Genomic DNA, 21,897 nt, shown 5'->3' on the forward strand with positions numbered 1-21,897 from the left:
CGTGTACACCAAGAGATCAGTCCCTGCTGTATACGCTTTGGGAAGGAGGGATCAGATTGGAGTAGCATTGACTAAGAACAAGCTCCTTAAAATTGCAGCCCCCAAATTTCAGAATGCTTTGCCTATTGCCGACAAAGGTCCGTATAGTTAAAGCTATGATTTTCCCAGTAGTAATGTACGGAAGTGAGAGCTGGACCATAAAGAAGGCTGATCGCCGAAGAATTGATGCTTTTGAATTATGGTGCTGGAGGAGACTCTTGAGAGTCCCATGGACTGCAAGAAGATCAAACCTATCCATTCTTAAAAAAATCAGCCCTGAGTGCTCACTAGAAGGACAGATCCTGAAGTTGAGGCTCCAGTACTTTGGCCACCTCATGAGAAGAGAAGACTCCCTATTAAAGACCCTGATGTTGGGAAAGATGGAGGGCACAAGGAGAAGGGGACAACAGAGGATGAGATGGTTGGACAGTGTTCTCGAAGTTACTAACATGAGTTTGACCAAACTGCAGGAGGCAGTGAAGGATAGGCGTGCCTGGCATGCTCTGGTCCATGGGGTCACGAAGAGTCGGACACGACTGAACGACTGAACAACAACAACAACAGTGCTCGTAAGACTACTGCCGAGAAGGAAAAATGTTTCCATTCCAGCCTGCATTTGGCTGATATTTCTTTTCCTGGCTTTATTTCCTGTCTTATTTTTATCTTTGCTTAATCAAATCAGATCTCACTCATTGAAAAAGTGCTAACTCAAGTTTAGGTTTGCTGCATTTATTGTATTTCCCTGGGTCTGTGTGTGAGTGTGTGAGAGACCGACAGCTTATACCACAAAAGTTTACACCACAATGAGTTCGTTGGTCTCAAGGAGCCACAAAACTCTGCTGTTTCAACAGGTATTTTTTTTTTTCTGTATTTCAGTTCATTGCTATAGCACTTTGTAAACTACCTTACAGGATTCCCTCTTCTCTTTCAAAACATTTGTACTTATTTCAGTAGTACAATCCAATGCAAGTTTATTCAGAAGGAAGTCCTACCTTGGTTCAATGGGATTTACTCTCAGAACAGTGGGATTAGGATTGCGTTTTAAGGCTAACCCCATTTACCTGGGAATAAGCCGCAATCAATTCAATACGACTTACTGCTGAGTAGACACGGTTAGGATAGCATTGCAGAGTCAACTTAGATCATGGGTAGGCAAACTAAGGCCCGGGGGCTGGATCCGGCCCAATTGCCTTCTCAATCCGGCCCGCGGACGGTCTGGGAATCAGCGTGTTTTTACATGAGTAGAATGTGCCCTTTTATTTAAAATGCATCTCTGGGTTATTTGTGGGGCATAGGAATTTGTTCATTTTTTTTCCTCTTCAAAATATAGTCCGGCTCCCCACAAGGTCTGAGGGACAGTGGACCGGCCCCCTGCTGAAAAAGCTTGCTGACTCCTGACTTAGATGGCCGGTTAAATGCCAATACATTTCATACGCTACATGCAACCAATACGACTTAGTTGGAACAGTGCACACCTTGCAGGTCTAGTTAGGGAAGAGAATTACACACAACTCTGTTGCATTTTTCAAATGTTTACTAAGCATAATCCAGCACTTTGCGCTCAAGAATTTGCAGTACTCTGTACCAGGATCACGTGCTATGTGTCTGCTCTCTGACACATCCATTACCGAGACACAAAGACAAACACACAGAGCTGGAAAAATCCCAGACGTAGTTGAAGCAGACACCTAAGAATTTTGATTCTGGAGCTTGATTCTGAAGGTCTGTCAGAGCAGTGGTGTTTTCAAACATGTTTCGGTTTTAGCACGTGAAATCTCCCTACAAAAAGTGGGAAAAGCAAAATACATGGGAATCCTCGCTTACACGGGGGTTCCATTACTGACCACCACGTGTATCAGAGGTACATGCGTAAGTCCCTTCCGATTCGGCCCACCCCTGGCCCACCCCTTTGGCGCAAAAACCAGCGTGTCAGCGTTAGCATGTGTGCTGGTCATGCGCAAGTGGGGAGTTGTCTGTAATGCAACCAATTAAAGCAGGAACTATCTGAGCATGTTGGCTGCATTCATCAGTGAAAGGTAGGAGCACTTTTACCAGCCAATGAATTAGATTGTGCTTTGATCAACATATATTTTGAGGCATTGTCACAGAAAAGCCATTTAATTTTAAATCCATTCATAAATTGATATGCTCCAATTTAGCTAAGCCTAGTTTAGGTAAAACAAAATAGAAAATTCCTTCCAGTAGCACCTTAGAGACCAACTGAGTTTGTTCTTGGTATGAGCTTTCGTGTGCATGCACACTTCTTCAGATACACTGAAACAGAAGTCACCAGATCCTTAAATATAGTGAGGGAGTGGGGAGGGGTATTGCTCAGAAGGGTGGTGGGAATGGGTGATCAGCTGATAGGTGTAGAAAACCTGTTGAGACTCTTAACGGCTGTAATTAGTCTTGCAGGGAAAGGCAAGGGGTGAGATGGCTAAAGATAGCTTTGTCATGTATAATGAGATAAGAATCCAATGTCTTTGTTCAGACCAGGTTTCTCCATGGTTTTAAGTTTGGTGATTAGTTGCAATTCAGCCACTTCTCTTTCCAGTCTATTTCTGAAATTTCTTTGTATTAAGACAGCTACTTTGAGATCTTTTATAGAATGTCCTGGGAGATTGAAGTGTTCTCCTACTGGTTTCTCTGTCTTGAGATTCCTGATATCAGATTTATGTCCATTTATCCTTTGGCTAGGGTTTGGCCTGTTTGTCCAATATAGAGAGCTGAAGGGCACTGTTGGCATTTGATTGCATACACAATGTTGGAAGATGAGCAATTAAATAGTCCTGAGATGGTATGTTTGATTTTGTTGGGGCCAGTAGTTTAGGCAGTAAGTGTTCCATTCAACAGTATATACCAGGGGCAGGCAACCTAAGGCCCGTGGGCCGGATGCGGCCCAATCGCCTTCTCAATCCGGCCCGCAAACAGTCCGGGAATCAGCGTGTTTTTACATTAGTAGAATGTGTCCTTTTATTTAAAATTCATCTCTGGGTTTTTTGTGGGGCATAGGAATTCATTCATTTCCCCCCAAAAATATAGTCCGGCCCACCGTATTATCTGAGGGACAGTGGACCGGCCTGCAGCTGAAAAAGGTTGCTGACCCCTGGTCTATACAGCTGACTATTCTTATGAGCTGTCTTTCAAGACTTTTCAGAAGTTAACCTAGGACAGTGGTTTTCAAACGGTGCTCTAGGCATGGTTCCTTGAAAGATTATCCGGGATTCTCTAGTTAGAATACCAGGAATGTCTAACAAATTCCTTGACGGTGTACCTCATGCAATGTACAGCCCCAGAAGAGCTCTGGGTCCATTCCGGGGGCCTGCTCAAGTCACCCAGAGTGACAGAGGGTGCTAAACAGGCCTAGCCAATGTTCCCCATGAACTGGTACACAATATGTCCGAGAGTCTTCTGTGATGCACAGAGATTCTGTCATAGATGTTCAGAGGTTCCTCAGCAAATATGAAATGGGCTTTCCAGAGAGAGAGAAAGTTTGGAGAACACTGACTTGGGAAACCCAGTTCTGAAAGCAAGCCTCTTTCTCCTAGTAAGATGACAAATCCCAATGCATTGGGGAGCAGAGGGACGGGGGGGGGGGGAATCAAGGCATGGCTACAGCTGTTCTAGATGAGACCTTTGTCTGATCAAGCATGACAGTTTCAAACACCCTTATGTACTTAAAGAGCCCCTGCCAACTCCTCCCTATTGTTACGGGATGACAATCCCAGAGTAATTATTGCTTCATCTTCAGTTTTTTTGGGTGGTTATTTTGGACCACTCAAGTGTAAGCCAACTCTGTCCATCATTTGAGGTGCAATTTACGGTTGCATTCAAGGACTTCATTAAATGTAAATGGCTATAAAATGACATGTGCAAAACGGAGGGAGGGGGAGAGGGGTCTCCCACCCCTCCCCAAATAACTGTAATGAGTGGCTTGTTATTGCAGCTCTAATGGAGAGAGAGAGAGAGGGGGGGAGAATTGCTCCGCATCTTCTGTCTAATGTGGGGCCTGGCTGTAATCAGCAGCCCTGTCAGAGCGGTGTCAGAGGCTGGGGGTGCTTAGCTCAAAGACAACAGTGTGCATCAGGCAGGAGTAATTTCTCCTCGTAACAAGGGCAGGTTTTTATCTCCGAAAGCCCTGCAGCTGAAACACCATCCATTTACTTCCCTGATGATGACTTGTCAGCTGCTGATAGATATGTATCTTGGGCGCCCCGCTGTTCCCCCAGATATGGGGGCTGACGTTGTAATAGTTGCCTCTTTTGGAAAAAATAACCGCACTAAAATGACATGAGATTTGGCAGCAGAGGCGGCCGGGGGGGGGGGAGGGGTCGGGGGCAGTGGTGGGTAGAGAGAGAGAGAGAGACAGAGAGCCTGAGGTGGATAATGTATTTTTATTTGATATTTCGCCTTTCCCATTTGGACCCCCCAAAACACAAGGGAGTAAATTAAACATATAAAAACCTGTCAGACAGAGTAATGTCAAACGCTGATTTTGTTTAAGTGCATCCGTAACGTATTCCAGACTCAACACAGCACAAGGCACAGGGATAGAGATGCATTCTATAGGAAAAGAAACATTTGTAAACCCCCCCCCCCACAAAAACCAAACATTTTCGCTACTAGAAACTCTTGCCAGATGGGTTTTCATTAGGGCTTAAGTCAAGGTTGAAAAGTCTCACCACCTGTAGCAAGTGAAGTGGGCAGAGCTGCAGGCTGGCAATGAACAAAAAACGTATGCTCTGGGAACTTATTTGACCTCTTTGCTAGGGGGCTGGAGAAGTGCCGGAGTTGTGATGCTTGAGGGTAACGCATGCAGGGTCTCCACAAGGCTTGAATGGCCCACTTGAGTCATAGCAGAGGCCACTAGAGAAAGGAAGGTGGTTTGCAATGTGGGCTGTATGTGCTCTACAGGGAGGCTGGTGGTGTTGTGGTTTAAACCACTGAGCCTCTTGGGCTTGCTGATCAGAAGCTGGCGATTCGAATCCCCACGATGCGGTGAGCTCCCGTCGCTCTGTCCCAGCTCCTGCCAACCTAGCAGTTTGAAAGCACACCAGTAGATAAATAGGTACCACTGCAGCGGGAAGGTAGACAGCGTTTCTGCGTGCTCTGGATTCCATCACGGTGTCCCGTTGCGCCAGAAGCGGTTTAGTCATGCTGGACACATGACCTGGAAAGCTGTCTGTGGACAAAGGCCAGCTCCCTCGGCCTGAAAGCGAGATGAACGCCGCAACCCTATAGTTGCCTTTGACTGGACTTAATCATCCAGGAGTCCTTTACCTTTACCTTTTACCTATGTCCACTGCTCTCCATGCACCCTATGGAAAAAGCAAGGCCCCTTCCTGCTTAGAGTGCACTGATACTCATCAGTGATTCCAATGCTATTTATTTCAGCATCTATCTCACCTATCCAAGCATGCTTCAATGCAGACTGTCTCCCTTTAAAATGTTTTTTTTAAATAATATCACTTGAAGGAATTTTTCTTCCATTGTTTCAATTTTTTTTCAAATAGCAAGGCTATTCTCTGTGGATCTTGGCAGAGGGTTTGGTGGTCACAGATGCTAGCCAATCAGCGCTGTATACAGCCAACTTTTCTGCGGCAAAGTGGCAGAAGCAGTACTTTCAAGTTCGTTCTCGGGGAAAAAGAAATTGTTCATCTGAATACAGCACAGCACAGAAGCGCAACTGCCAAAACTGCAGGTTTACATTCCACCTCAAGATAACTCTTGTTATGAATCAATTAAATTAAAAATGGTTGTAAGTCAATTACTGCTTACAGCTCACAATGTTACTGCAAATATAAATGTTATGCAAATGGATGTTGAAGACACCGAGCAACTCTTCTTGGCTTTAATCCTAGAATCCCAGAGCGAGCCCAAGCAGTTACAAATTTTGCTTTAAAACGAAATTAAGCAAAATTAATATCAACTATAAATCACATAATCTGTTGCCGGGGATGGTGATAGTGCAGGGATGGGTGGCCCCTGCTCCTAAAAAAATGTTTCTGCTTGGAAAGGAAGAAAGAAAACATGCACATATACGTGATATACATACAAATACTCCCGTGGCATAGGGGAAGAGGAGATAAAGCTTTCAAACCTGCCTCTGCTACCAGATGATACTATCAAGCAATTAACACAACCTACAAGAGGGCATTTTTGGTTTTCATGGAATATTTGATAATATCTGACTGTGGTCAAGTAATAAGCTGCCAACTGACCGGTCAATTGACAGTATTTGACTGGTCGATTGACCGGTGGAGTCCCAGCCCTAGCACAAAATCAATTAGAGGCCCTGCAATTTGTGGGAATCATAGATCCATGCAACTGGATCTCTTCTTCAGACTCACAAATTAGCAAGGTTTCCAAGACCAGCAAAGCAACAAAGCCAGCAAAGATCTATGCTGCAAATACTGTACACGGTCTATCTCTAACTAGAGGAATGATTAGACGACCGGGGTGATAGGTGGTTCTGAAAAACTATCTGTCATAAATTCCAAAATCAATATCTGAAATAAATCAAGGGCTTTAGCTCTCGTAAACACAGAGCGCTGCAGAAAAAAAATCAGCTAATCCGGTACCTGGACAAACATGGCAACCTGGTTTATTTCAAAAGCAGCCACATCCCTGAATTCTAATTAAGATTAGATATACAACTCGTGGGCTGTCAAAAGAGCCTTCAGCTGCCCATGATGCTATTTCAGTTTAAATTACAATTTGGAATTTTTTAGCTTAGATAAAGCAGCTGGCCTGTGCTGACACATGGTTTCTTTTATCCCTGCTGACAGGGTCTTTTTAAAAAAGTTTAGAGTATTTCAGGGTTTGTTCGGTTAAGTTTCGTGTGTGGCTGAGCTTCAACACTGCATTTTTATTTTAGGCCCCCCCCCCCCGTAACATCCTAGATCTGAAATCAGACCAAAAAGGCTCTTCTAGTCTAGCATTCATCTCCAACAACAGGTGACCAAATGTCCCTGAGAAACATTGATCCCCAGCACCTGGAATTCAGAAATGTAAATGCACCAGAAACTAAAATGCTACTGTCACTAGACTGTTGTCTAGAAATGGCTGGCCAGGCGCTTTTGATCTTCAACGGTTACCTATCTGTATCCAAGGTCAGTTCAAAGTGAACGTTTGTAAAACCCTAAAGGGGTCATGACCAGGGCCCCAACACCAGGGTTCTTGCTCCATTTCCCCCTTCCATCTGAAATGTGGCAGGTGAGCACTGGGAGCAGGGCCTTTTCAGCTGCCGCACCTTCATTGTGGAATGCTATAGTGAACTTCAGAAGCTTTCGCTTCTACAAACCGTAGCTTGCTGTGCCATCTGAACCCGACAAACCTAAATAATCTTAAAAACAGCTTGTTCAAACAAGTCAACTTCAAACCATAGTTTGAATTAAGGTTAACTGCAGTTTAGGGTTCTGACAACATGACAAGCTGTGGTTAATTTTAAATGGTTGTGGAGGCTTCCTGCCTCTACTTTGTCATTATGCCGGGGAGAGAGAAGAGGCATCATGTGTGGCTAAGGTTCTTTGCAGCTCATCATTGTAGTGTTAAACCAGGCATCCCCAAACTTGGCCCTTCAGCTGTTTTGGGACTACAACTCCCATCATCCCTAGCTAACAGGACCAGTGGTCAGGGATGATGGGAACTGTAGTCCCAAAACAGTTGGAGGGCCGAGTTTGGGAATGCCTGTGTTAAACCATAGTTTAGCATTATGTCTGAACTCTGCCTCTGTAGCAGTGCCCAGACTATGAAACACTGTGGCTTATGGGATTCCTTTTGCCATGTCTTTTATGATTTTCTGCTGCCAAGCATCTGATCTGCCTTCTGCTTGATGGTTTTCAGCCTCCCAGGTATATTGTTTTTGCTCTGCTGTGGTTTAGTTTTAAGCAAATTTCAATTATTTATCCATATATCTATACGGCACTGCTTTTGTTATATTGCAAAACATCTTAAGCATTCAGTTGGAACAGGAAGGTGGGATATAATTCCTGTAAGCACTCAAACGGACAGAAAGAAGCACCCTGAATACTCAAAATTTGCCGTTGCGCATTACTTGAGCGGCCAAGTGAGATCTGGACACCACTGGGATAGGGGGGTATGACAGAGGTTTATAAAAGGATGCAAAATGGAGAGGGGGAGTTTCCCCCCCCCCTAAAACATGGGGCCATCCACTGAAATTGAATGAGAGAGCAACCTACTTCCTCACATAGAACATGATTAATGCATGGAATTTGCTGTCACAAGATGTAGTGACAGTAGCTTAGATGACTTTTAAGAAGGACTAGACAAATTCATTGAGGTGGGGGAACCTATCAGTGGCATCCTCCAGTCATGATGGCTCTATGCAATACCTGAGGTTTCAGAGGCAGGATGTTAGGAAACAAGACAAGGTGAAGTCCATTGTGGATAAAAATCAATGATTTTATATATATATGATTTTTTTTATTTATATTGGATTTTTAACATGAAATACATTTGGAGGAAAAATCTTTCTAAAGATAGTTTTCTATTTAAGTTATAGTCCAAAGGGTTAAGTTTTTCATGTCTGCTAAAACTCAGTCTCTGTGTGTGCGTGTGTGTGTGTATACACACACACACACCAAATCAGTTAACAAACATGGATACATATGCTAAAATGTTACTGTTTTAGTTAAATAAATTGTTTTTTTAGAAAAATTACTTTATCTTAACATAGTGCACCTCTGAAAATTTATTATTCCAAAAAACAAAACCTTCATCTGGTTGTAAATATGAAGATGATACCAGCAAGAATGAGTCCTTCTGTTAAAAAAAATGATTTAAATTAAGTCTTACTGACTAGTGATTTAAATCAAATATACCCTGGACTGAAGACTACTACTGCCTTTCATGTTCTACTTGGGGGACTCCCAGAGGCATCTGTTTTTGTAATAGTGGAAAAACGGATGCTGTTCGAGATGAATCTCTTGTTTGCTCGAGTCCAGCAGCTCTTTTCATATGTTCATAGTGTACATAAGTGTCCCATTGGTTATAAACATCCCCATCAATGCAAAAGGCATGTTAATGAATTTGATTGCACACTTGAAATTCACAACACTTTTTTCTTTAAAAAAAATGGGAGAGAGAGAGAGAATCTGTCTCATCAAGGTTTCTTTACACCCCTGTGAAAACTCTACTGTGAAAACACAAGAGGGAAGGGAGGGGGTGGGATGGGGAGACAGAGAGAAAAGAGGAAATCAATACCTAATTGTTTTGTAGTCAATAATGAGGCATTTGGGTTCCTAGAAAAGGAACATTGCATCGCTTATTTCTCTCGGTTAGGAAAAGCAAAAGAGTAGCCCTCTGCAAGAAAATGAGCCGGGAAGCAGGTATACAATTGCTAAGGGGTTTTAGCTGGAAGTTTATTGCCGTTCTATAAAGTTCCCTTGCTCGGGTGTGAAACTGAGCAACTCTGCATTCAATTAGAAACTTTTACAAACATGAAAACCCATCACACGTACGTAAAAACTCAGAGGGTTTCTTGTGGCAGGGGAGAGAGTTCTGTGGTGTCACCGATCTGGCAAAGAGCAACTTTTGTGGAGGTTTTTGTTCGGCACGGGCCTCAAAAAACAAAAATTAAACCGAGCTGCCACAAATTGGGGCACTTCAGACTGCTTTTTAAGCGATTTCCAACTAAGTTTCTTCTTGGTATGAGCTTTCGTGTGCATGCACACTTCTTCAGATACACTTCTTCATACGAAAGTTCATACCAAGAACAAACTTAGTTGGTCTCTAAGGTGCTACTGGAAGGAATTTTCTTATTATTTATTTTGTTTATAGACTATGGCAGACCAACACGGCTTGTTGTTGTTCAGTCATGTCCGACTCTTCGTGACCCCATGGACCAGAGCACGCCAGGCACCCCTATCCTCCACTGCCTCCCGTAGTTGGGCCAAACTCATGTCAGTTGCTTCAAGAACACTGTCCAACCATCTCATCCTCTGTCGTCCCCTTCTCCTTGTGCCCTCCATCTTTCCCAACATCAGGGTCTTTTCCAGGGAGTCTTCTCTTCTCATGAGGTGGCCAAAGTACTGGAGTCTCAACTTCAGGACCTGCCCTTCCAGTGAGCACTCAGGGCTGATTTCTTTAAGGATGGATAAGTTTGATCTTTTTGCAGTCCATGGGACTCTCAAGAGTCTCCTCCAGCACCAACACGGCTACCTACCGGTAATTACTGTAATTTTGTCTGGTTGCTGCTAAATTCATAGTACTGTACTTACTTCAGAATGGGTGCAGCAGGGGGTGAGTACTCTTCACTTCACAGAGGGCAAATTCGCAAGTTAGCTTCTTACTGAGGGAGCACATGCATTCAAGTACCTCTGGTTGCATTAAGGTAAAAGGTCAAGGTAAAGATCCCTGGACAGTTAAGTCCAGTCATAGGTGACTATGGGGTTGCGGCACTCATCTCGCTTTCAGGCCGAGGGAACTGGCGTTTGTCCACAGACAGCTTTCCGGGTCATGCGGCCAGCAGGACTAAACCACTTCTGACCGTGACGAGTGCCAAAGTGCAAGGAAATGCCGTTTACCTTCCTGCCGCAGTGGTATCTACGTGCGTAATTGGTTCCGGGTTACAGTTCGTAACCCGAAAAGTACGCAACCCAAACGAGCACGCGAAAAACCCAGAAGTAGCGGGTTGCGCATGCGCGAATGTGTCTGCGCATGCGCGAACTCTGCAGAACGCTTCTGCGCATACTCCGGGTTGCGCTTCCGGGTTACTGGAGATCGTAATCTGAAAAGTACGTAACCCAGAGTGTATGTAACCCGAGGTACGACTGTACATCGCACAGGTCTACTGTAGACATATCAAACAAGATGATGCAAGAATGCACACACCAGAAATTTGGTTAGAAACTTCTGTCTGAGAAAGAGAAGAAGACCTTTCTGTTATAGAGGGGTGGGTTCTTGTTTACGCATGTTCTTCCACCAGGAAGGTAACGTGAACTAGCCCACTTTCAAAGAGATAATAAACTATATTTAACCCACCGTATGGAACAGGTTGTGCATAGCAGAGATCAGCAGTGGCAAGTTAGGAAATCAGCACCCAGTAACTGTCTTCAGATGAGCACAGCAATATAACTTGATGTAAATGTCAGTTTAAAAAATGAGATAATTTCCGTATCGCTAGATAGCCGGGGTGTGCCAGCTCAGAACATGAACATTTAATGGAAGAATTGATCCCAGCTCAATTTCTCTGTAAGCCACATCACATTCCCACCTGACAACGGAAAGAAAAAACCCCCATTAAGATGCTTGCCAAAGAACATGGAATTCATTGGATAATGCCAGTAAGAAGGAAGCTGTGCTAGACCCAAGTGCAGCGCAGCATTCATTTATCTATATTGCCTTGGGGGGCACCCCAAGTCGTTTAAGATAATGAGAAGCACTATTCATATCTGAAAGCTATGAGAATACATTTAAGAATAACCGGTGATGATTGGGTAATTATCTGGTTACTGCCAAATCCATGCTTCTTCTCCCTTCCAATCATTCACACATGCTAATGTTTCTTGTGTGTACTCATCAATGGGAGACCTGCTTCTGAATCGGCAAAGTGAGTCTATTTGGAAAGCAGTGTCTCTGAGAAGGATGTGCAAATTCTCCCTGCTCTGCTTTGACTGGCGAGGGCCTGTCCACAAATAAGAGCGGTGATCTGACAGTGCAGTGATCAAGTAATAAATACAGGAGTATTTGGAGGAAGGGGATGTGCAGCAACTTGGATTAATATAGAATGTGAAGGTAGCCAAAGCATTGTACTGTCACTTCCCGTTCCTTATATAGCAATATCTAATTTTATCTATGGCTGTATCTAAGTTGGAAAGCCAGCTTCACGGCAGCCTGTAAATAAGCCCACAAAAATGGCAAGCAAAAGTCAGCCTGATATTCCATGCTGGTGACATAGATTGGCCGAGGAGGGACAGGTCTCCCCATCCCTCTTCCACCAGCTTGCTTGGTTTCCACACTGGCCACAGAGGAAAGGGTGACGGATTCATCCCTCCACAGTCACTTGCAGCCAGCAGGCAAGTTGCTGTACACAAGGCTGGTCAATGGTCATCCTGCAGCAAGAATCTAAATGCCACGTGTGCCTTTGCACAGAATTTCAAAGGTGCCAAATCTCACTTTGCAAGAACTCTAGTGCACAAGGCAGGCTAGACATTCCCGTTGCTTGCTACTGCTGCAACAAATTCATTCCTAGACTGAAGGATCTTTGCCAGCTATTTTCCAAGATAAAGCTCAAAGCATTTAAGGTAACCTAATTGGCCTGAAAACATTAAAAAAAATAATCAGCCAGTTACTGTTGTGTTTTGTTTTACAGCAGCTATCGCCTTTCCTGCACATTTCCATAACCACAAAACACCAGGCTGCAACACTTGGCAGCAACCCTCAAATGTCTAGTTCCTGCAGAGATTTTTCTTTTTCCGTTACCTTAATGCAAGCATAAACACAGTGTGCTTTTTCACTTGCAGTTGGTAGAATGGAACCTAATCCTACACGGCTGGAGCTAAACTACATTTTACAATGCTGTCATAATGTAATGTTTTGCACTTTTTTTTTTTTGCAAAATGTATGTGAAGCTAAATTTGTCGTCGTTGGCATCCGTTTGCCTCAAGAGACAGTGGAGCAGGGGTGAAGTCAAACCACTTTGTTGACAGAACTGAAGTGAGCTCCCTGGGGTGCAAGATGGAGATCCTGGGCTGCCCAGACAACAAGACCCTCCTCTTGGCCTCGCTGATGTGGTCCAAAGGAAAGCAGAGCAATACGTTTGGCACCAGCTTGGCTGCAGGAGTTATACAAGGCACCATCCAACCGTCTTAGGGACTCCTCTCTGGATGTGTGTAGGGTTTATTCCTTAGCGTTCTCTCTCACAGATATCCCACAAGGCAGAGGAGGTTTAGGACCAGTGTTTTCCTTCTCCTAGATGGGCTACCTTTCCAGGTTGACAAGCCCTATCTGCCCCTCATTTCCTTCCACAGCAGGAATCAGCAACCTTTTTCAGCCATGGGCTGGTCAACCGCCTCTCAGACCATGTGGAGGGCCGGACTATATTTTTTTGGGGGGGGGGGAAATGAACGAATTCCTATGCCCCACAAATAACCCGAGAGATGCATTTTAAATAAAAGGACACATTCTACTCATGTAAAAACACACTGATTCCAGGACCGTCCGTGGGTCGGATTTAGAAGGCGGTTGGCCCGGATCCAGCCCCCGGGCCTTAGGTTGCCTACCCCTGTTCTACAGCATGTGCAGAAACTGCCTTCTTGACTGTTAGACCCACTATTGGTCTCATCCGGTCAACCTGGCTTCACATGCAGGAGAAGTCACTAACTCACTGAGGGTTTGAGTTTTCCTAACCATTTTCATTAGCCTGATTTTTTAACTGCCGTTGCTTACAAAGGTGGGTAAATGGTATCTATCAGGGCTGAAATGCTCCAAGCTTGCTTTTGGCAAGGGCCTGAGGCACTGCAACAGAGGGAACAAGGACCATCTGTTGCAATCTGGAGCAAGGGTCAGAACCAATAATCCTGAGTTTATGAAAACACTTCGGAGAAGTCCAAACTTTCATTTCTATGAAAAAAAAAAAATCACTGCTGGAGTATCAGAGCTTATCTTCAGTAAATCCAGTATCTGGGCTGACAACTACACAGTGTCATAACTACAAATGGATAAAAACACTTCTCAGTGGTTGTTGTTGTTTAGTCGCTTAGTCATGTCCGACTCTTCGTGACCCCATGGACCAGAGCACGCCAAGCACTCCTGTCTTCCACTGCCTCCCGCAGTTTGGCCAATCCAGTGTTATTACAGTCCTTTAAACATCCACCTTTAAACATCCAGTACTCCAGGCTCCAGTACTTTGGCCACCTCCTGAGAAGAGAAGACTCCCTAGAAAAGACCCTGATGTTGGGAAAGATGGAGGGCACAAGGAGAAGGGGACGACAGAGGATGAGATGATTGGACAGTGTTCTCGAAGCGACTAACATGAGTTTGGCCAAACTGCGAGAGGCAGTGAAGGATATGCGTGCCTGGCGTGCTCTGGTCCATGGGGTCACAAAGAGCCGGACACGACTGAACAACAACAACATCCACCATGGTGTCCCATCTCTCTGCAGCAACACCCTTCCTGCTTGAGTTCTCTGAGCGAGTTCCTGAAAGCAAACATTGCGGAGTAGCTTGGGCTTCAGACAGATGGTGGGACATTGTTGGGAAGATATCCCACAGGTTTTACTGGCTCTGTGATTTGCAGGCCCCCACTAGCCATATGCCCACTTTGGCCTGCTTCTGTTGCAAAACTAGGCACTTAGAATTCTCAAGGCTAGCAACTAGATTAAGTTTACCTTCACATACAGTTGCTCACCTAATCACCAGGATTAGTTAGGGTATAATCCTATCATGATTAATTACCGGATAGCAGGTGGATTAGGACAGTTCATTACACAGAAGGCTTCACATACAATCCACATTTCTGGCCGACAGTGCCAAAAAACACATCTATGCTTTCAATCACCACGCATCGTCTTTTTGCCACTAGATATTTCCCCCCCGATGCCAATCCTTTCTATATGTATGCATTCACTGGTTTTCATTTTTTTCCCCAGGTTGGTATCAAACAAACCCAATTTGTTCTGGCTGACATGGAAAATGCTCCTGAAGGCAAAAGCAGTGCAGGTTTTAGTTCTTAAAAAAAAAAGTGGAAAGGAAAACAGAAGCTGAAACCCCCAATAACTCCCCTATCAAGTTTTGAGTCAATAAAGAATTCACAAACGCAGGTTGGAGATCCAGTAAGAATTACTTGCCACAGCATTTCTGGTAAGAAAGGCACTATAAATTTCACATGAAACGCTTCTTAATGGTGGAAGCTAAGGACTGCATTTGCACTTGAGCAGACAGACAACTTATAAGCAAAGCATTGCACTGCTACCTGCAGCCTCTGCAAAATCTTGGCACATCTGGAATTGGGCAATCACAGCGCACAGGTGCTCTGCCCCTTCCAAGAACATTTCTCTGAATTTCAGAGGAGCAATTTCAGCACCCACCAACCAAAAGCAACAACTCCTTTTTCCTGGTTCTTAAGACTGTCACAAGATGGCTATACAGATTGCTGTGTAGCACAGAGAAGGAGGATAACCACTGGCAGATTTCCAAGGGAGAAAGACAGGAGATAAGAGATTGCATGTGCAGATTTATGTGCAAAGATTCAAACTGAGAAATAAATACTACAAGCAAAAATACCATAGTGGAGAAGACTGCAACCAGGTGGCCCGTATGTATTCTCTCTGTCTGAAACCCAGGTGCAAACTGCTGAGGTGCAACTTCAAGGTCCCTGTGCTCCGTTCTCCCTTTAAAGTGGGAAATGGATCAGGCAGCCCTTCAAAAAGAGGGCAGTAAGGAAGGATGTGGGGATGCGCGGGTGGCGCTGTGGTCTAAAACCACAGAGCCTAGGGCTTGCCGAACGGAAGGTCGGCAGTTCAAATCCCTGCGACGGGGTGAGCTCCCGTTGTTCGGTCCCAGCTCCTGCCCACCTAGCAGTTTGAAAGCATGTCAAGTGCAAGTAGATAAATAGGTACTGCTTTGGCGGGAAGGTAAACGTCGTTTCCATGCGCTGCTCTGGTTCGCCAGAAGCGGCTTAGTCGTGCTGGCCACATGACCCGGAAGCTGTCTGCGGACAAATGCTGGCTCCCTCGGCCTATAGAGCGAGATGAGCGCGCAACCCCAGAGTTGTCTGCGACTGGACCTAACAGTCAGGGGTACCTTTACCTTTACCTTTAAGGAAGGATGTGAGCCTACCCCTACAGGGAAGCCCAGCATTTTGGGCTTGCAGACTAAAAGGGCCCCCAAGAAAAGCTGCTGGAAATGGGAGGCTAAAGTGCAGACAGCACTGCTTTGTTGACTGGTGAGGACAGAAGCCAAACCCTTAGCATTTATACCAGCCTCATCAATCCAGAGGCTTCAAATGGTCTTGTCAGTCATAGGGACTGATGGTGCGTGGCCCTAATGTGCCTGGAGAATGCTCCGAGGCCTGCACAGTTAGTCCAAGGAGCATCACAATGCCAATTCCCATCATCAGGCGGCAAGGCAACCTGAACCATCTCCAGCATCCCTGACCAAAAATAAAAATAAAAACCAATAAGTTGTCAAAGGAAAGGACTATTTTTGGAATTGCCTGCTTCCCAGATCTCCACTCGTTTTAACACGAAACCAGACTAGTGCCTTTGACAGGAATACAAAGGGCTTAGCACAAAATTGCAAAGGGCAAAACAAACCCAGAAGCCCACCAAAACACAACGCTCTCAGATTTCCTGGTTTCTAAGCCCTCATTATTTGGACCATTTGTCACCCACAATACCAAGGCCCTTTGGTTTTCCAGCTGGTTAAAGGCAGCCATTTGCAGGGGCGGGGGGAGAACCTGTCACACTTTCCGCCCTGATGCGAACACAAAACAATGCAAGATACATAGCTCATGTGGAGAAACTGCATTTCAGTCTGCTTGGCAGCTGTGCCAGTTTAATGAATGACGCTGCCCTGTGCTTTAGAGATCTGCTTCGTTTGCCACCTGAGTACGCTGAACTACCTATCTACAGATGTGCGATAAGAAGAGAGGGCCTGGGGGCCTGACAAGCTCAGATCTTCTACAGGGCAATGTGGATTCTTCATCTTCTGCCAAAAAATGCTAAATGATAACCAAGTGGTTTCTGAACGCAGTTGGAATAACCAGTTATACAATGCCCAAGTAAGAGCCAGCTTCGGCTGCCAAGACAGGATAGCCAAAGTTTCCTAACAAAAATACGTTTTTTAAAAAAAAGTAATGTATTATTTCAAATATAATGTTTTATTTTGAAATCTTTTAAGATAATGTTTTAGTTTTCTGTTATGTTGCATTGACTGTACACTCTATATTTGACTTTCTTCAGATTGTTTTATTTATATTTTATTGATTTAATATGCTATAAACCGCTTTGAGATTTTTCTTAAAAATATAAAGCGGTATAGAAATAAAATAAATAAAAATAATAAAAATTAATTTCAATATTCATTATTTTATAGAGCACTTTCCCAAGAATCCAAAGTATATTGTTATGCATATTTTCCTCAAAGCAATCCTTTCAGTCACCCTGTAAGACAGGCAAGCTGAGCATCACTAAGGTAAAGGTAAATGATCCCTGGACGGTTAAGTACAGTCAAAGGTGACTATGGGGTTGCGGCGCTTATCTTGCTTTCAGGCCAAGGAAGCCGGCGTTTGTCCACAGTCAGCTTTCCGGGTCATGTGGCCAGCAGGACTAAACCACTTCTGGCGCAACGGAACACCAGGACAGAAACCAGAGCGCACTGAAACGCCGTTTACCTTCCCACTGGAGTGGTACCTATTTATCTACTTGCACTTGGCATGCTGCTAGGTGGGCAGGAGCTGGGACCGAACAACAGGAGCTCACCCGGTTGCGGGGATTTGAACCGCCAACCTTCTGATCAGCAAGCCCAAGAGGCTCAGTGGTTTAGACCACAGCGTCACCTGCATCCCTCGAGCATCACTATTCCCACGGGTGTATCCCAGAATGAAACTGATATCATGATATGGACTTCAAAGTGGTTTTGGATGATGTATCAATATATCACCCAGCCCTATTCCCTGTCCCAAGTCTCTGAATGGGAGGAAGGGCAGAGACTGTACTTTGACTCTGAGCTTGAAAGTGCTTGGAAATCCCAGCTAGACGACAGAGCCAAAACAATTCTAGGTTTCCTCTGTTCTCAGTTGCTTTGAACTTAGGGACATACAATACGTAGCAGAGGCTGTCCATGTACTCACTATGATGAGTATAATTTTGGCTCCCTGTGAAGAGCCATTTAATTAATTCAATTCTCAAAGACATATTTTTTCCACATGGTGGTGAATCTCCAACCCCCCCTTTTTTTTTTTACTTGACCAACTGTGTTAACTATTATTTAACAAGGAACTGATGGCTGAGGCAGCTTTATGCAAACTGTAAGCTCACTTTATTTTGTAATTCTCTGCAAGACTCACAGATGCTTTGGCAATGGACATCGATAAACATTTCTAAAATAAATCTGTGTGTGCCAGCATAAACTTTAGGAATTACAGGCACAGTAGCCGAGTTACAGCTGTGAAGAAAAACACTTGGCAAATATGAAGATGAATGAAAGACGCACAAGGGTATGATTCTGCTGGAAAGAGCCACACACATGGAGGCAGCACCCCCATCTCATGCCAAAAGCAGTCCGTGAAGGGCGAAAAAATATCAAAAAACCACTGTGGAACTGAGTGGTGATTATTTTGTTTTGAAAGCAGGCTCAAAGATAATGAAAACTGCTCATGTTGCTAAAAAGTACTGTACTCCCCATACTATTGCTAAAGATCCACAATTGTTTTCCCATGTAAATAACTTGTCCATTGGACAGATAAAAACCAGATACCAAACCAATGAAGGTGCTTGGCCACAGACCTTGGGGAACATCAAGAAGAGGACCCCAATCCTCACATGTCTCTTAAATGTCCATTCCAGAAACATGGAAGGTTGCCATACATGAGGGCACAATCAACTTTTTGCTATTTCGAAGAACTATACATTTTATAGACTGAAAATTGCCATTTTAAGCAGCTTTCTTTTGTTTTCACTCACACCGCACCATGTTGAAGACACCTTTAGAAAGCTCAAGATGTAGAAATATTGCAAGCATGCACAGCTATTCTGGGCCAGTGAAATGCCTGTCAAATGGTGGCAAAGAATATAGGGAAATTCCCATAAAGATGACCTGATTTCTCCCCTTGTCTCCCATTTGTGTTTCCTGGGATTTTTCATTCCGCTGTTTCCTTCAGACCTTTTCGGCTATGGACAGTTTCTGTGGCCATGTGAGAGTTAGGGTAAAAGCAATGCCTTTGTGACATCAGCCATCACTACACCAATCTCCAGCCTAATCTCTTTTCGTCCCATGCCTTAGGTGCACTGGTTGTTAGGTATGCAGAGTTTTCTGAGCAGAGGGTGGGTATTGGCCATATTACTGTTGATGTCACAAAGCAATAAGTGTTGGGTAAGGTGTTTGTGACAGAGGAAGCAGAAAAAGTGATGGAGACAGCAACTGTACAACAGACCTCAATGGGCAGGATGTGAGGACGCAACCGTAAGTGTCAGAATTGGCAGAAAGAGGGTGCAATTGGTTGGCTGAGAAAGGTGGCGCTTTGGTGAAGTACAGGACCAGCTCCAGGTATGAAGAGGCTTGAGTTTCGTTGTGGTCCATTGGTGGCCTTTGGAAGGCTCACCTGGTGATGGGGGCGGTAGGCAGCAGCACTCAGAGCAGTGCCCCAAATGATGTCAGGAGCATGGTGGGAAACTAAAATGGCTGCTAAAAATAGGCTGCTCATGTCAGACAAATACAAGTTTTTTTAAAGGAGGGATGGTGGCCAGGGAACAATGGGGTCTGTTGGGATGCTGTCAGGCTTCAAGGAATCAGCTCCCCCCCCCCCGTGGCAGTAGATAAGAAGATCAAAGAAAGGACTGTCTTACCAATTAGAATCTTTAATAATCACTGTGAGAGAACAAAGAACCCATCTCCTAGAAATGGCAGTGTTCCCAATTAAGGGTCACTTTCCCCTCTCCGTCCCTATTAATCTACGTCATTCCTACATCTTGTATTTTGAGCTTGTACCCTCTGTGCTTTCTGTTCTGCCACTTTCTTAGCTCTCTGTGTCTTTGGAAAGGGGGGGGGGGGTGAATGCTGTCCAGAGACTGTGAATCTATTAACCCTCTCTCTTCCAGAGTTTCTTCCCCTAGCTGTCCCCCCTCCAGTATTTCCCAGCTTCTGTCTTCTGAACCATGCCCCTCTGCAAACCACTGTTCCAAATCTATACTGTCCTCCTACTCCTGGGAAGATTCAGGTGCAGAGGGTGGCTCCCACCATTCCTCCTCAGTGCAGCCCTCCTCAGCACAGTCCCTGACCGATGCTTTGACTCCCAATAGCTGCCCAAAGATGCTCAGTACTGATGCCAGCCCAGGTGAAGCAACAGCCATTGCAATTAGGTTTTGATGAAGCCATGGGGCGTTATATGGCAGAAGTAATTCCAAACATATTTTCTGGGAAGTACAGTATGAGACTGTTGCATGAGAGAAAGAACATGGGCTTCCTAAACTCTGAAAATGCTTATCAGCCATCTGGTTCTGGAAGTTATAACTTTCCATGGCTGAAAGTTATGAGGAGAAAGAGAGAACAAGCAAAAGGGAAGAAGCACTATTGAGGTGACTGGTACCCATGAAGAGGCTACTGAGAACATAGAATCAGAATTGCAGAGTTTGAAGGCACCCCAAGGGTCATCTGGTCCAATCCCCTGCAGCACAGGAAATCTCAGCTAAAGCACCCATGACAGGTGACACCAGCTTTACCTGTCCAAACAGTGGCACATGCATCCTGTTTACAGAAGCCTCATATTTACCTCTCCTTCTAAACTCTGCAGCAAGAGGGCTTTCCAAGCGAACCTGACAAAATAGTTCTCCAGACACAACAGGGCACAATCCTTCTGTTTCAGCTGAACCCCCTTCTATCCCCCCCCATGCACTGAAGGTAGAGGCAGCACAGCTAACTCCCTCCCATCCCTTACATATGAAGCCAATAATCCCTTTGAGTTGGGATTAACTTGCCTGCTACACAAAGGCAAATTAATCCCAACTCAAGTTAACTCTAGTTAATTCTGTTCTATAGAACAGAAACAGCAAGTTCTGAACTGATCTTCTAGCCAAATCCCCAACTAAACCTTCCCTTTTATGTTGTAATTTGAAGAAAAAAGGGACCTATTAAAATTCACTCAGTCTGCTGCATGACAGTTTCTGCTTCTTCTTTCTTTTTTAAAAAAAGAGGGAATTGAAAGCAAAGCTCATTTGATCAAAGTTAACAGAATGAAGATATTCCATAGATGGTGAATCACTTACCAAATGCAGATATGTATCCCAAGAGCAGGGACACTAAGATCAGGGCAGGGAACTTTTCAGCCTAGTGATGGGTGGGGTTAGTGGGAACAGTGGGTGGAGCAATTCTACAACACTCTGTGGGCTGCATTTCATCCACACAGAAGTCAGAGGTCTCTATTTGACATCCACCCCTGTATATGAGAAGGAAGGAGACAGAGAGACAGTGATCTTACATAATGTTCCTCAGCCCCAGGAAAACACATTATCTGTCCAGATCCATAATGAAAAGGAAAGTCACGCCAGCAAACTGGTCCCAAGCTGTTAAGAGCTTTATATACTAACATCTTGAACTTGGCCCAGCAGCAAATGGGTAACCCATGCAGATCTCTGATAAGAATAAGAATAAGAATTTATTAATACTCCACACATCTGGCTGGGTTTCCCCAGCCGCTCATGGCAGCTCCCAAAAGAATATTAAAAACACAACAAAACATCAGATATTAAAAACGTCCTTAAACAGGGGCTGCCTTCAGATATCTCCTAAAAGTCGGATAGTTGTTTATTTCCTTGCCATCTGAAGGGAGGAATTTCCACAGGGCGGGTGCCACTACTGAGAAGGCCCTCTGCCTGGTTCCCTGTAACCTCACTTCTTGCAGTTAGGGAACCGCCAGAAGGCCCTTGGAGGAGGACCTCAGTGTCCGGGCTGAGCGATGGGGGTGGAGATGCTCCTTCAGGTATATTGGGCCGAGGCTGTTTAGGGTGCCACTCCTGTCAGAAACTGTGCTGCATTATTCTGTACGAAGTGAAGTTTCTGGGTCAAGCGCAAGGGAAGGCCCCACATGGAGTGCACTGCAGTAATCCAGTCTTGAAGTCACCAACTACTCTTCTGTTAGCAATACCTTCATCTAGCAATACATTTCCGAATGCACCAAAT

General features: G+C 44.6%; 1 protein-coding gene across 1 annotated transcript in view; it reads right to left on the reverse strand.

Annotated features, from left to right (window-relative positions):
- The window catches only part of SHB (SH2 domain containing adaptor protein B), a 131,597-nt gene that overhangs the window by 80,430 nt on the left and 29,270 nt on the right, over positions 1–21,897 (reverse strand).

This window comes from Lacerta agilis, chromosome 16 (assembly GCF_009819535.1).
Source record: "Lacerta agilis isolate rLacAgi1 chromosome 16, rLacAgi1.pri, whole genome shotgun sequence".
Lineage (NCBI taxonomy): Eukaryota > Metazoa > Chordata > Lepidosauria > Squamata > Lacertidae > Lacerta > Lacerta agilis.